Source organism: Papaver somniferum, chromosome 6, assembly GCF_003573695.1.
Source record: "Papaver somniferum cultivar HN1 chromosome 6, ASM357369v1, whole genome shotgun sequence".
Lineage (NCBI taxonomy): Eukaryota > Viridiplantae > Streptophyta > Magnoliopsida > Ranunculales > Papaveraceae > Papaver > Papaver somniferum.
This window is the reverse complement of record NC_039363.1, coordinates 11602900-11616580: the sequence shown is the minus strand read 5'-3', so window position 1 is coordinate 11616580 and position 13681 is coordinate 11602900. Positions and strand designations below refer to the sequence as shown.

The 13681-nt window shown below is 38.4% G+C and overlaps 3 non-coding genes across 3 annotated transcripts; 1 reads left to right on the top strand and 2 right to left on the bottom strand.

Moving 5' to 3' along the window:
• Positions 1 to 8199: 8199 nt before the first annotated feature.
• On the bottom strand, positions 8200 to 8280 carry TRNAL-AAG. The gene has a single exon. It is a non-coding gene; the product is annotated as a tRNA-Leu (tRNA).
• Positions 8281 to 12174: 3894 nt separating this feature from the next.
• Positions 12175 to 12245, top strand: TRNAG-GCC. The gene has a single exon. It is a non-coding gene; the product is annotated as a tRNA-Gly (tRNA).
• An 859-nt stretch (positions 12246 to 13104) lies between these two features.
• On the bottom strand, positions 13105 to 13302 carry LOC113292290. Its single transcript, XR_003331773.1, has one exon. It is a non-coding gene; the product is annotated as a U2 spliceosomal RNA (small nuclear RNA).
• Between the last annotated feature and the right edge of the window lie 379 nt (positions 13303 to 13681).

Here is a 13681-nt window from a genome sequence, read left to right as displayed (position 1 = left end):
AACGGTCGGATTTTTTGGATTTTCAAAATTTGACCGTTGAACTATCTGGCCGATCTGGTCTCTATAAAAGCAAAATTCAAACACTTTCTCATCTTATTATTCAACAACAACCTTCACCTGCCAAATTTTCACAAAGAAGAAGATACAATGGAGTGTTCAAGATCATCATCAACTATCAAGTGTCATCTATGTATTTCAGCTGGTCATGTTAGCAGAGATTGTCCCTGGGAAGGCACAAAATGCAGTCTAACCAACTGCAAAGGCTACCTGTTTCTTAGAAAAGCTGTAAAAGGAGAAGAAGGTTTCCAACCTTATCTGAAGTGCAACTACTGTGGAGTTTTCATCTGGTTAGATGCTTATGTAGCTTCACATAAAGGTATTCCACCTCCTATTCCACCCCCTCTGAATGATGAAGACAAATGGTTGAAAGACAAACAATTCTACTGCTACTCATGTGGGGATGCTGATCACATGGCTTATAACTGTAAAATAAACCTCTTATCATGCACAGATCCATGCTGTGATGGTAAGATGAAGCTGCTCACATCTAGAAAACCATAATCTATTGGCAACAGATACTATTTATGTCAACAATGTAAGAAGGTTCAGTTTCTCTAAAACAGTAAGCTGTAAGGGTTTCCTAGTTGTAATGAATGAGGAGATGTATTAACCTAGTAAGATGTATGCACCAAGTAAGATGTTCTAAGTACTAATCTATTTATTTCTAGTTTTTTGTTCCTGCGTAATTTTCTCCTGAGCAACTATTGAACAATCCATATACAGAAAATATATAAAGAAGAAATCTAACATAACATATGGTAGACAAACTAGTTTATAAAGATAATAATAACTTGTTCATAGATGGTTCAAAAAGATGAAAACGAAGTCTTAAAAATAGTTTATAAAGCAACTACTTAAGTTGTTCAAACAGGTTGAAATGTAAACAAAGCAGTTGTAGCTGACCAAAAAAGATGAAGTTAAGTGATTGGTGATCATTCTTCAGTAAGATCAATTGTAATTCTATTAAGGGCCTTACCTATAGCCCTTTGAATCCTTTTGCTTCTCCTTGGTGGTGAAGGCAACACATGCTCCATCTCTGGCTCAGACAACACATGCTCCATCTCTGTCTCAGGGTCCATCTCTGGCTCAGGCAACACATGCTCCATCTCTAGCCCAGACAACACATGCTCCATCTCTGTCTCAGGGTCCATCTCTGGCTCAGACAACATAGGGGTGAGTCTTTCCCTCTTGTTTGGTACACTACCACCTCTTGTTCTAACACCACCACCCCTGGTTATAACACCACCTCTAGTTGCAACACCACCACTATGCTTTCCTGCCATAAAACCACCAAAATAATCAGCAACTACATCTTGTTCTTGTTCTGCAGCTACATCTTGTTCTTGTACAGCAGCAGCTGCAAAAACCTAAAGACAAAAATTTTGTAGTTAGTACCTGTCTCCAAATGCATGAAATACAACAGTATTTCTTCTATGTCTATTTTAGCAAGCAAATACAATACAAAAATAGTAGAGAAATCACATGAGCCTTAGTAGGATTCCTTCTATATCTTGGAACTTCATTTAGCCCCCCTGCTAAAATCCCATAACCAACTATCTCACCTCTTCTTATGTGGACCATATTAACACCTCTACCTGCACCCCTTCTACCACCTCTACCTGTACCCCTTGCAGCTCTTGTAACACCTCTACCAGGAGGGACCCATGCTGGAGCAGGTGCTATTGGTTCTTCTATTTGGTCCCCAAAAAGTAAGTACTCTGCTCCCCTTGCTCTTCCAGCTGTACCACCTCTGCCAGATGTATTTCCACCTGCCCTTCCACCTATGCCACCCCCCCTTCCACCCCTTCTACCTCCCCTTCCACCTATGCCAGCTGTAATGCCACCTCCCCTTCCACCTCTGCCAGCTGAAATGCCACTTCCCCTTCCACCTCTGGCAGCTGTAGTGCCAGTTGTCCTTCCTCTTTCTCTGCCCCTACCAACTGTAGGAGGGTCATACTTTTTAGGACAAGTCCTCTGGTTATGTACAAATTCACCACAAATTTTACACTGTTTCTTCTGAGCATTTCCACCTCTTGCTTCATCTGCATCTCTTCTCCTTTGGAATCTTGGTCGTCCTTTTAACCTCTCAAATGGTGGTGGTCCAACTTTATGAGCTATGTCAGCTTTTGCTGCCCATTTAGATTCATTGTCCAGTGGACCAACCATTCCTGCATAAGTGGCTCTGTACTTATCCACAAAATGGTATTCATCAAGCAACCTACAAGATATGAACCAAGACAAATTCCAAAGTTAGACATAATAAAAACAAGACAAATATGCAAAAAACACTATTAATAGAAATTGAACAGTCTAAAGAGTGAGATACTTACTCTTTCCAATCTCCATTTTGGTTAAAAAAGAAAGCATTGATAGCATGCTCACAAGGAATTCCTGTGACATCCCAATATCTACAAGAACACTAGTGCTTGGACAATGTCACCACCCAAGAACCTCCCTTATTATCAAGAATTTTCCATACATCTTTACTGGTAGGTACTCTTTGAAAAGCTGGTGCTATTGCCCTATTCAGTTTGTAGATACCTTCTGCTCTTGGGACAACTCCTCCAACTTCATAAGTGTCATCTTGTTCTCTCCTATCAAACATCAACCTAGTAATAATCAAGTGATACTTCTCAAGAAGCTTGCATAAGGACAAAACTCTTATGTGTAAAATCCAAGCATTAAATGCCTCACAAAAGTTGGAAGTGATGTGTTCACAACTTGAAGAAGTGTCAAAAAATGCTCTTGCCCACTGTGCTGACTGTTCTCTCTCTAGATACTCTCTTTCTTGTGGTCTTACATCTGCCATCTTATCCATGTTGATGTTAAAATCTTCCTCCACATATGACCTGGCTGCATTCCAAGCAAGAGATTCCAAATGCTGCCCTGGGTGATATCTCTTCATATACTTGTACATATGCCTGAAACAATACCTATGATGATGGTTCATATCACTAAAGTTTGCTTCAACAGCTGAGATTAGTCCTTTTTCTCTGTCTGATATGAAGGTCAGAGCTCTTGGATGTTCTTTCAAGTGTGGAGCAAGAATCCTAAGGAACTCAGTCCAATTTTCTTTATTTTCTTTTCTACAAATAAATATGGCAATTGGAAAGATTCCATTGTTTCCATCTAAGGATACTATAACTAAACAAACACCACCATATTTACCTTTAAGAAAACACCCATCCAAACCTAAAATAGGTCTACAACCTTTCTTGAAACCATCCAAGGAACTCTTATAAGCTATACATAGGTGCTTGAACTTTCCAGCTTCATCTGTTGCACAACTTGCAATACTTCCATCATTCCTCTTCAGAACTTGATTGCAGAATTCAGGGCCCATGGCATAACTGTCTTCATAATTACCATAAATTCTCTCCATACACATATGCCAAGCTCTCCAAGCAGTCCAGTAACCAATTTCCACTTTGTGAACCCTCAACACTTCATCTATGAAATCCTGTGGTTTGTACTTAGGATGAGCTTTATAAGTATCCAACATAACTTTGAATACCCACCTACAAAATAATAAACTTAAAGAGTTAGTCAACAATGTACATTATATTAATGTTAATAACTTAAAAAAAAAAAGGAGGAGTGACCAGTCAAGTCAAACCTTGCTTTGGCTAAAGGATGGTGGATTCCATGTTTCCCCTGACATGTATGCTCAAATTCACCTTTCTTGCACCTAAAAGTGACTTTATCCCAAATTCTAGAGCAATAAACATTCCACTTACAATGTGGTGCCTGCTTCCATTTATATTGTTGCTGAATTTGGGTATTCTTCACTTGTTGAATATCAAAATTCTGGAAGATGTTTTGATCTTTAATGTAATCTCTACACTCATCTGTTGAAGCCCATTCTTGCCCAATAAACATCTTGTCCAGAATAGATACATTATTGTTCCAAGTATTCAACTCTTCCTCTTCATACACTCTTCCTGTCTTTTTCACATAATCTTTCCATTCAGCAGTCTTCTTGATAACACTTGCAATCTGCTCTGTCAAGTCTTCCTCTTTATCATCCTTATCACATTCAGGGACTTCTATCTCTTGTTCTATATCGGACTCACCAGCAGAAACATATTTTTCTTCAGGGTTACATTCATCAATGTTGTGGACCACTTTCATGTTGTGGACCACTTTCTCAGTTGCTTGCACCTCATCTATTTCAACTTGAGTAACTGACTCCACTTGACTCAAATCAACATCAACATCATACCTCCCTGTTACATTTACACCATCACCATTCCCACCTTCATCATTTACACCACAACTCAAATCTACAACTGCATCTGACACAACTGCATTCACACCTTTACTAATTTTTCTTTTACTACCACCTTTACGAACTTTTCTTGAACTGCCACCAACCTTTTCTACATCTTTATTACAACCAACAACATTAGCACCATCACCACCATCTACACTTACACTTGCATTCAAGTTCACATTTACTTCTCCCACCTGACTTGTAACTGCTTCAGGTTCATGTCATGTAGTACTAATTGGATTGTCATACTTGTTTAATAATGACAACCAATCTAACTCTTCTTCAACCAAACAATCAGGCCTTTTCACATTTTCACTAGTGTCCCTTTTAGACCTACTTGTACCCACCAGATAACCATCTTTAGTGGGGTAAAACTTTGGCAACTCAGACCCATCCATTCTGCATACAATAGAACACTAAAAGTTAAATTTGTATACATACAAAAAAGCAATCGAAAACAGCTGCATAGCAACAAAACCCTAAAATATAAAATTCGTCGAACACATACAAAATTCGACAAAGTCACCATCAAAAAGACAAACCCACGTTATTTTCCCCTTTTCAAGTATTAAAAAAATACCAGATTCGAAAAAACCCCAATTTTTTTAAAACCCTAAATTATTCAATCAAAAAAAAAAAGATAAAATTAAACAACGTAAATATTGAAATCTTACCACTTACCACCTAATAATAGATGGATTAAGGAAGAAATATAACAAAATTATGTAAATTTTATACACTTACCACTGAAAAAGATGAAGAACGGTTAAAATACACTTCAATCTCCCCAAAATCTTACAGATCGACTTCCAAATCCACAAGACACCAACAATAACACTTAGATTTGCAGCTTTTTTTCGATCTACAATGATTTCAAGGACAAGTCTCTATAAACCCTAAAAACTTTGTGTCTGCGGCGAGAATGAACTGACTGAGTCGATAGATTTTAGGGTTATAAGTGTTAAATTAAGGAGAATTCTCCACCGTTGAGATATATGAAATTTTGAGCGTACACGTGTAACGTTAGGACTTAGCAGGTCATTGTTACTAAAGTTAATTTTCTTTTAGTAATTTTCTAATTAATTAACAGAGAAGTGGACACGTCAAGGTCAAACCGAGTCCACGCGGGTCAACGTCATTTCCAAGTACCAAACACCAAGCTGGACAAATGTTAGACCAAACAGCAAAGTTGGTCAAAACTTGAGTACCAAAAACAAGATAACCCTTAATAATAATATAATACTACCTCCGTTCAGGAAAAGTGATACTTTCGATCACATTCCGTGCAACGGAGGGAGTTTTATTTTTCCAAGAAAATGCCTCCAAATGAGGTCATATGCTCTTCGCGCTAGGCGCATCGCTACTTACTCGCTGCTTTCACGCACGCTGAGTTGGGACGGTGATGTGGCCTGGTGATATAGATTATACCGATTCCTCGTGTCAGAGAGAGATAAACAAAAACAAAAAAACTTTTTCCTTCTGCAGGAACCCTATGCGATTGATTCTCTCATTTCTGTGTTCATATCGGTTTCATTTCTCATATTCTACTAATTCAAATCCTTTCAAGACCAGGGCTTGATTAATTTTCAAGTCTAAACATTAATCGAAAAATTGGTTGAAAATTATATCAAAACTGAGACGAAAGATCTAGTAAACGTTCTTCATCTTATTGATGGTTGTTTTGAAGATAACCATCGTCTCATCTCCATTCACTGTAATCATCGTCATAATACTCCATAATCTTCAAATCGATCGACTAATCAAATCATGAAAGCTTGTTATTTGAAGATCTGTGGATTTTGGCTGGTCAATTGAAAGGAGAGGAACTTCTACGATCTGTTGAATTCTAAAATATAGAGTTCGATTTTGTCAATTTGAATGGTTTTTTATTGTTGTATGTGGTGATAATTTGAATTAAAAGATGCTTGGTGCATAAGCTTTCATGATCTTTTCTTTTTCAAGTGATTGATGCAATATAGGAGAGCTCATTAGTGATTCCTAAAATATTTCTTACACCTCCAACTAATTGCCTTCTGTCCGAAACAACATGAACTCAAAGCTATTTAACCATAATAATGCTATTTGGCTCCCTCTTTTACACCTCCCTATTCACCTCCCTCCAATCTCAACGACACATCCAGATTTAGATTCACATTCAGGTACTGATAGGGTTCACCATTCCCCAAATGTAGGGTTTAGATTGTAGAGAGGTGAATAGGGAGGTGGAAAAGAGGGAGTCAAATAGCACTGCCGTTATAAATTAGTGAAAGAGCCCTAGTTTGTTTTATGAGATATTGGTAATATTGTTTTCTGTCTATTAATTATTTGGTTTTGTTGAGAAAAAAGAAAAAAGAGGTTGAAGAAACTAAATCTAAGAAGAACATGAAGAAAGGACAAGGATGATAAACGCTAAGTTCTGTTTGGGTTCTCTTTCACTGCTCACTACTATTGACTGCAATTGCTAACGTGTAAGAAAATTCATCCCAAACTAGCCACGTCAACTTGTCGCATGAGAATGCGTGAAAGTGTTGATCAACAAGAGCGTGGTGTCTATCATTTTCGAAAAATATTACTCCTTCCGTTCCATTTTAGATGAGTGTTTAGGAGTATTTTTTTGTTCCACGTTACTTGATAGTTTTAATATTTTCCCCACAAAACTACCATCAATACCCTCATATTTTGTCTTGGAATCATAAGTTTATTTTTAAACACACTAATAGCAATTAATGTTTGAAGACTTTTCTCAAGGACATAAATAGAAAATTTTAATATCTCTTTCCATTTTTTAATCTTCGTGAAAACTCCAAAAACATCATCTAAAGTGGAACGGAGAGAATATTACTTAATCTATAATGAAAACTATATGGGTTTACAATATTATCTCGCCTCTTTGCATTAAAAATGAAAGTCAAAAATTATTTACAATCAATGAATTTGATGATCTTATATTTTGTGCATTACCTCGGATTCGGAAACTGTCATGGTTTCCTAATTCAGTAAAACTCCTTGTATTAAGAATAAGCTAGAAGGGTCCAGTGTTTCGGATTTTTCGGTTTCCAGATCCTGTTATATGACGAATTGGAGGCATATAAATAGCCTAAGCTGCCCAGGGCTATCAATATCATAAGGCACAAGACATGGAGGTAGAAACGAACACGAGTAGCGGAGAAAACATGGAGATAGAAGAAGCGACACTGAACATGCATAGTGGTAGTTGTAGAAGGGATACTGTTGTTGGTGAAACTGGCCAAGCTATTTTTAATGCTGCTGGTGGTGGTGATTCTGTTTTATGGGAAATACTAAGCAAGACTTCCCGTGGAATCGCTCATGAAATTCAAGTCTGCATGCAAACATTGGCTACTCTTAATCGAACAAGATCAGCAGTTCATCGATTTATACAATACACGATCGGCAGCACGCCAACGGCTGCATAATTGTGAGAGTACGACCACCACCACCCTCTTTATATCTCCGGTTGTGATTCTTAGCGGTGTTTCTCGTGACAGATCAATGGAAGATGATGTTAACAGAGAAATCAAGATGATATTGCTCTCTCATAACCATCATGGTGGTCGTGGATCATCATCATGGTGGTGATCTTTAGCACCCGAGAGAAGACTGCATGGATTAGAACTGGAATCAGTGAATGGCTCGAAGAAGTTTTTCTTGACCAAACACGTAGAGGTGTTGAACTGGACATGCTCGACATGAGACATTGTGCAATGAGACATCCGGAAGTTTGCTCAAGTACATTTACTGAGGAAGTGTTTTTCAGAAGTTAAAAGTTTAGTATGGTTTTTCTCAAGTTCGAGAACATAAAGTATTATGTTGTTGACTTTTTTTTCCTCAAAAAATAAAAAATATATTGTTGACAGTGGGATTTGAACCCACGCCCTTTCGGACCAGCGCCTTAAGCTGGCGCCTTAGACCAACTCGGCCATATCAACATTGTTGTTCAAACGCTTTGTTGTTTCAATCTTGTTCCAGACAACCTAATCTACGAGTAATGCAGCAGAAACGAGAGATAAAGTTTGTGCATCTTTTAATTCATTTTCTTGAAGAAACTCACAACTGGAGTTGTCTACTAGCTGCAGCTCTACTAATGTAACACCACACCAGTGGAAGAGTTGGTGTTGATACAAGTCTGTTTTGCAATTTTCTTTTTGCTTCTTAACTCGTTGGGTAGGTGGAAAGTCACAATGCTGATCCAACCCTCCTAGGCGCAGGCCAGATTTTAGTCACAATGCTGAGATTTGATCACAGGCCAGATTTTAGGTAGTAAGTAGGGCTGCACAAAACTGACCCAACCCGCACCCGCCGAAAAATATCCGCACCCGATCCAACCCTCCTAGGCGCGGGTCGACTATGGGTGACCATATCAGAACCCACCGTATGTTGGGTCGGGTGCGGGTAGCAACTTCTGTCACCCGATCCAACCCGCTCACCCGCCTAGAATACCCTAACCCTTAGATTAGATCCCAACCACTAAATCCTAGCCGTTCAATGCGTTTATATAATACAAAATTTTAACCTAACCCTAGTCGCTTTTTTTCCTTAGTTTCTATTATCTTCATATCTTCTCCAGTCTTCTTCACTCCATCTCGGTACCACCTCATATTACCGTAAAGTTACACATACAGAAGCATCCCCAGCCTAATTAAATCTGAATAGAACCTCAACGATTATCGAACGAAGATGAAGAACAATCATCAACAAAGCATCTGAAGAACAGTCACCCAGCTGAGAAGAACAACCACTTAACAAAGCTTAAGAGTAATCACCTAACATGAACAAGATAAAGCCCAAGCCACGGGTTATTGATTGATTAATTTTGAGACGAAAAGGGTGAGTAACATTGAAATTAATAGAAGGATTTTCATTTTCCTTTCTGAATAGAGGGTTTTATCGTTTGCTTAAGTTTTGATTGTTTTGGTATCATAAATTGAAATTGAAATTTGTAATTTTTGATAAACATAAGATACAATTTTGTTTTCTTTCTGTGCCGTGAATTTGGATTGTGTTCGTATGGGTACTTCTCTAATTGAATTCAAACCCTAGAAAGTGAAGATATTCTGTTGATGGATTTCATATAAGATGTGTTAGTTTCAAATCTAGGGACTAATATATATTAATCATGATGTGAGTGGAATATTTCTTTAAGAACATATCTAAAAAAATATATTTCTGGTTTCACAGTATAAAAATGGTTTTTATAAACCGAAAAGGTGGATGAATCGTAGAAATTTTCATCAAGAATAAACAACGGGTATATCCACCACCCACCCGATCCAACCCGCCGTAATGTGGGTCGGTGAAAACCGACCCACTGTAATGTTGGGTCGGTTGCGGGTGACAACTCCTATTACCCGCCATCAGTGGGTTGGGTAGTGGGTGAGGCCAAAATCGACATAAACCGACCCATGTGCAGCCCTAGTAATAAGACAAATTCTGGCCCGTGGACTATTCAACATTAGTCCATGGAAAAAAACAGTGAACAATAGGGCTGCACAGACGCTCCATTTCTTGAGCCGTGTCCGCGTCCGACTCGCATCGGATACGGGATGCTCGTGGGACGCTGACACGACGCATGTCCGACGCACCAATTTACGCGTCCTGCGCGCGTCTGGTTTGAACGCATTTTTTTTTCATTTAAACTTCTCCCTTTCTTTTTAATATCATTAACCAAATGAAGAAATACAAACATTTAGATCAATAATTTAGGTCTTTATTAGGGTTCTGTAATTGGAAATGACATCACGTATATCCTTAATTGGGCATGTGTGTTCTAAGAATGCATTTTGATTGTGCCATGTGTTTAATAATGACTGATTGTTTGACCTTCAACATGTATAAACAAATGATATCTTCTTTTCTTTTGAAATATATACACATGTAGCATCATATTCTAATTTTTAGGATCGAAATACTTGACTTTGCTATATAAATACATGATTATATATGAATAATATATATATAAAATGACTTTGCTGTATAAATAAATGATATCATCTAGTCATTCGAACAAGAATTATCCTACAGAAAAAGAAGTGGTGACAGTTAAGAATATGGAAGACCAGAAATAGATTAGTGTAGCAACATAACAGTTTCTGGTCAAAATCTCTTCTTGATAAACTTTTTCTGTTCGGATAATTTCTTATTCGAATCACTGGAAGCTCTAGAAGGAATTAAGTGACCTTGAACAAGAAAATGGGAACTCGGTAGGAATTTTTATTGTATGCAGCCATTCACCTGCTCAAAGGTTGAAGCAAGTCTCAAATGATAAAACAAAAGTGTAGTGTCTTCAAGTTCCTCCTCGCTTAATGTTTTTGTAGACAAATGGCTAGCCTTAAGCATACTTACTTCAGTTGCTGAAAGGATCGATACCCGTATTCTGATTATTCTGATTGGTTACTTGCACTGGGGTTGTCCACTAGGACATCATTCAAACTTCCTGTGCTGCACTCGGTGGCAACATCTGGAATCGTGCTGCAATGGCCTCGAGATCCTTTGCCTGCACTCCTAATTGGATATTTGAAAGTTCTGGTAAAATCTGCATCATTTATGTCTAGTTGGACGTGTTATTCTTGTTCCTCCATCATCCACACACCCTTCTCCCTCTGAATCACTTCTGCTTCATCAGTTATAGGGTGGGATCTCAGTAAATGGTCCAACGATCCTCCGAGCCTTGAAACTCTGGTTCTCTCCCCTATATAGAAAAACAACGTGGCCCCTAGACATTGTATCTGCATCCCTAGTCCATCCACACATATCTCCCATAGCAAAACTTTCAGACTGGATATGGTGGATCACCGTGTACATAGAAACAACTATGGAATTGCTTGAAACAACATGATGTGAAGGGTTCCCGTCTGCACCCTTGTTCTTTAACAATTGGTTCTGTAAAAGTATTCTAAAGGACAGAAAAGAGTATCAGATGGGGCATACAAATTCATATTACTGTACAATTTACAACCAAATTCCACAGTTTTACAAGCATATTAGTCGTGATTCAGATAATGTTGATATCCATCTTCTTTGGAGGAACTAAATAGAGAAACGACCTCCTGAAAATTCAGGAAAGTCCAAAAATTTGTTATGTATCCTGTCTCATAAACAGCTGAGCTTACATATTCAAAAACCACTAACCACCACAAAACCTAGAAAAAAGTATTATGTAGGACATGACCATTAAAGTGAAACATATTCAATTTTAGACCCAAAAGACTGAAAAGGGATATCAAGTGTTATTTGGTGCCGACAAGAGCATACCTTACTAACACCTTCTAATGAAGCAGATGTTGTCAGCATCATACCAGAGGATCCAGTCCGCAAATCATTGACAGGAACCCTTGAAACAAGAACTCAAAATCCTGTAACTTCCACCAAAGTATCATCAACTCCTTTCATTCCAAAATATGGCAAGCCAACGCGGGGTAACAATATAAGAGTATGAACAAAGTTTAAGTCTTCTTCTCCTTTAAACTCAAATTTTGGTTAACAAGATATGGAGCCGGACCAGCAGGAAGAAGCATGGAGTTGTTTGACCAGCAGGAAGCTGTTGCTGATACTGCTTCCCATTAAAGAAAAGGAAGAGATGATATCATATTGGCGTCAGAGTTTATACCGCTCCTTGCTGATGGCATATCTAGTATAATTCTCTCTCAAGGGGAGGCAATTGTGGTGACTGTAGAAAACATTGAAAGAGAACATTTTAATGGGACGACAGAGTATCTCAGAATTGCTTGTCAGGAAATATCTCTCATTGTATGAGCACAAGCAATGTGGGACTAATTTTGTGTAATTTAAAAGGAAATGATCCTTTCGAGAAGTCACAGCATCCAGCACCAGTGGTCTAGTGGTAGAATAGTACCCTGCCACGGTACAGACCCGGGTTCGATTCCCGGCTGGTGCATCTTTCTTTTCTTTTTCCTTGTTATCATTTTGATTCTGATTTTCTCTGCAACTCCCGGGACAATTTTTGATGCAGTTTTTATTTTTTGAGAGAGAGAATCTATCGACAGTGAAGGAAACCCATTACATAATTGGTGAAGCAGTTGATCTCACTCTAATTTCACAAAAACAAGCTATTTCACTCTTGCACTGAGCACAACAGCGTGGAACACCAATGGGTTCTCTTAAATTCTCAAATTGACATTTCATCCTCGCAGAAGCTGGCGATTATGAAAACAGATAGTTTAACTCAGAACCGCCGTCAGCCAATGGATTTGGAACAACGTATGCAATTCACTGAAAGATTACCCATTGCAGTTCTACTGCACACATAGAGACCACTTCCTTGGAATTGGGAGTTATATGTTGGTTCCGAGACCACTTATCAAAGATCTTAATGTTTTAGATCCTGCTGGTTTGAAGGTTTGTTTTTTCTGAAATAAAGTTACTTATAGTTATTTTGTTATTGTATATCTTCATGTAGGGGTTTCTTGTGGGATTACTTGATGTACTTTGTTGCCACTCAGAATTTATATTTTCTTGGTATACTACAGGTTATCATTAGTAACGCGGACATCGTGAGAGGGATGTTAGTTCTAAAGCCTCAAGTCTTGACAGTACTTGGTGGAAGATTTGGAAGCTGCACGCAAGAAATTAGTAGAAGTAAGTAGGGGTCAAAGGGGGCTGTGGTGTCTTGTGTAGCATAATGTTTGTGAAGCTAACATAGAATTAGTGATATTCTGCTCTCGCTTACCACATTTACCACCCCTCTGCATCAGGGCCTTGCAGTAGGTGCAGCATAGTTTAGTTTAAAGATTTGGTGGGGGTGCGCCAGGCCTCTGCAGTAGTGCAACGCAGAGGCGACGCATGAGAACCCCAGCAGCAAGCTGCTGTGAAGGGAACTCCCCCGTGAAAAAAATTAATTTAATATCGTGCCAACCGATGGAAGGCATATCAGATATTAAACTGATAAGAACAGATACTACACTTGATCTTAGCCAAAAGGCCGAGAAAGGTATGCTTGATTCCATTGTCGAACTTCTTCTTTTATACTGTCTTGTTTCCATCCCTCTACTATAACTAATATATGTGGGACTAAATCTTAAGTGTTTTCAATGGTACCTAGAGTTTAATGAAAATTCCTGAACAATTTCGGATTGTGTTGTTATTGTTTTCAAAACCAACTAGTATTTTAACTCAAGGGAAGCTATATAAGCCTCGACCATTTGAGGGACTGGAATTGTGTTGGAGAAAGAGGAAAGACATGGTGATAATTTGGTTAAGAAGTTCCAGGAAGCGGAGTTTTTAATATTGTCAAGAATATCCACGGAGTTAGAAGTTGCTGCTGGTGCTTCCTTGAGAAATGATCCTAATATTGTATTGGCGCCAGAGTCTATA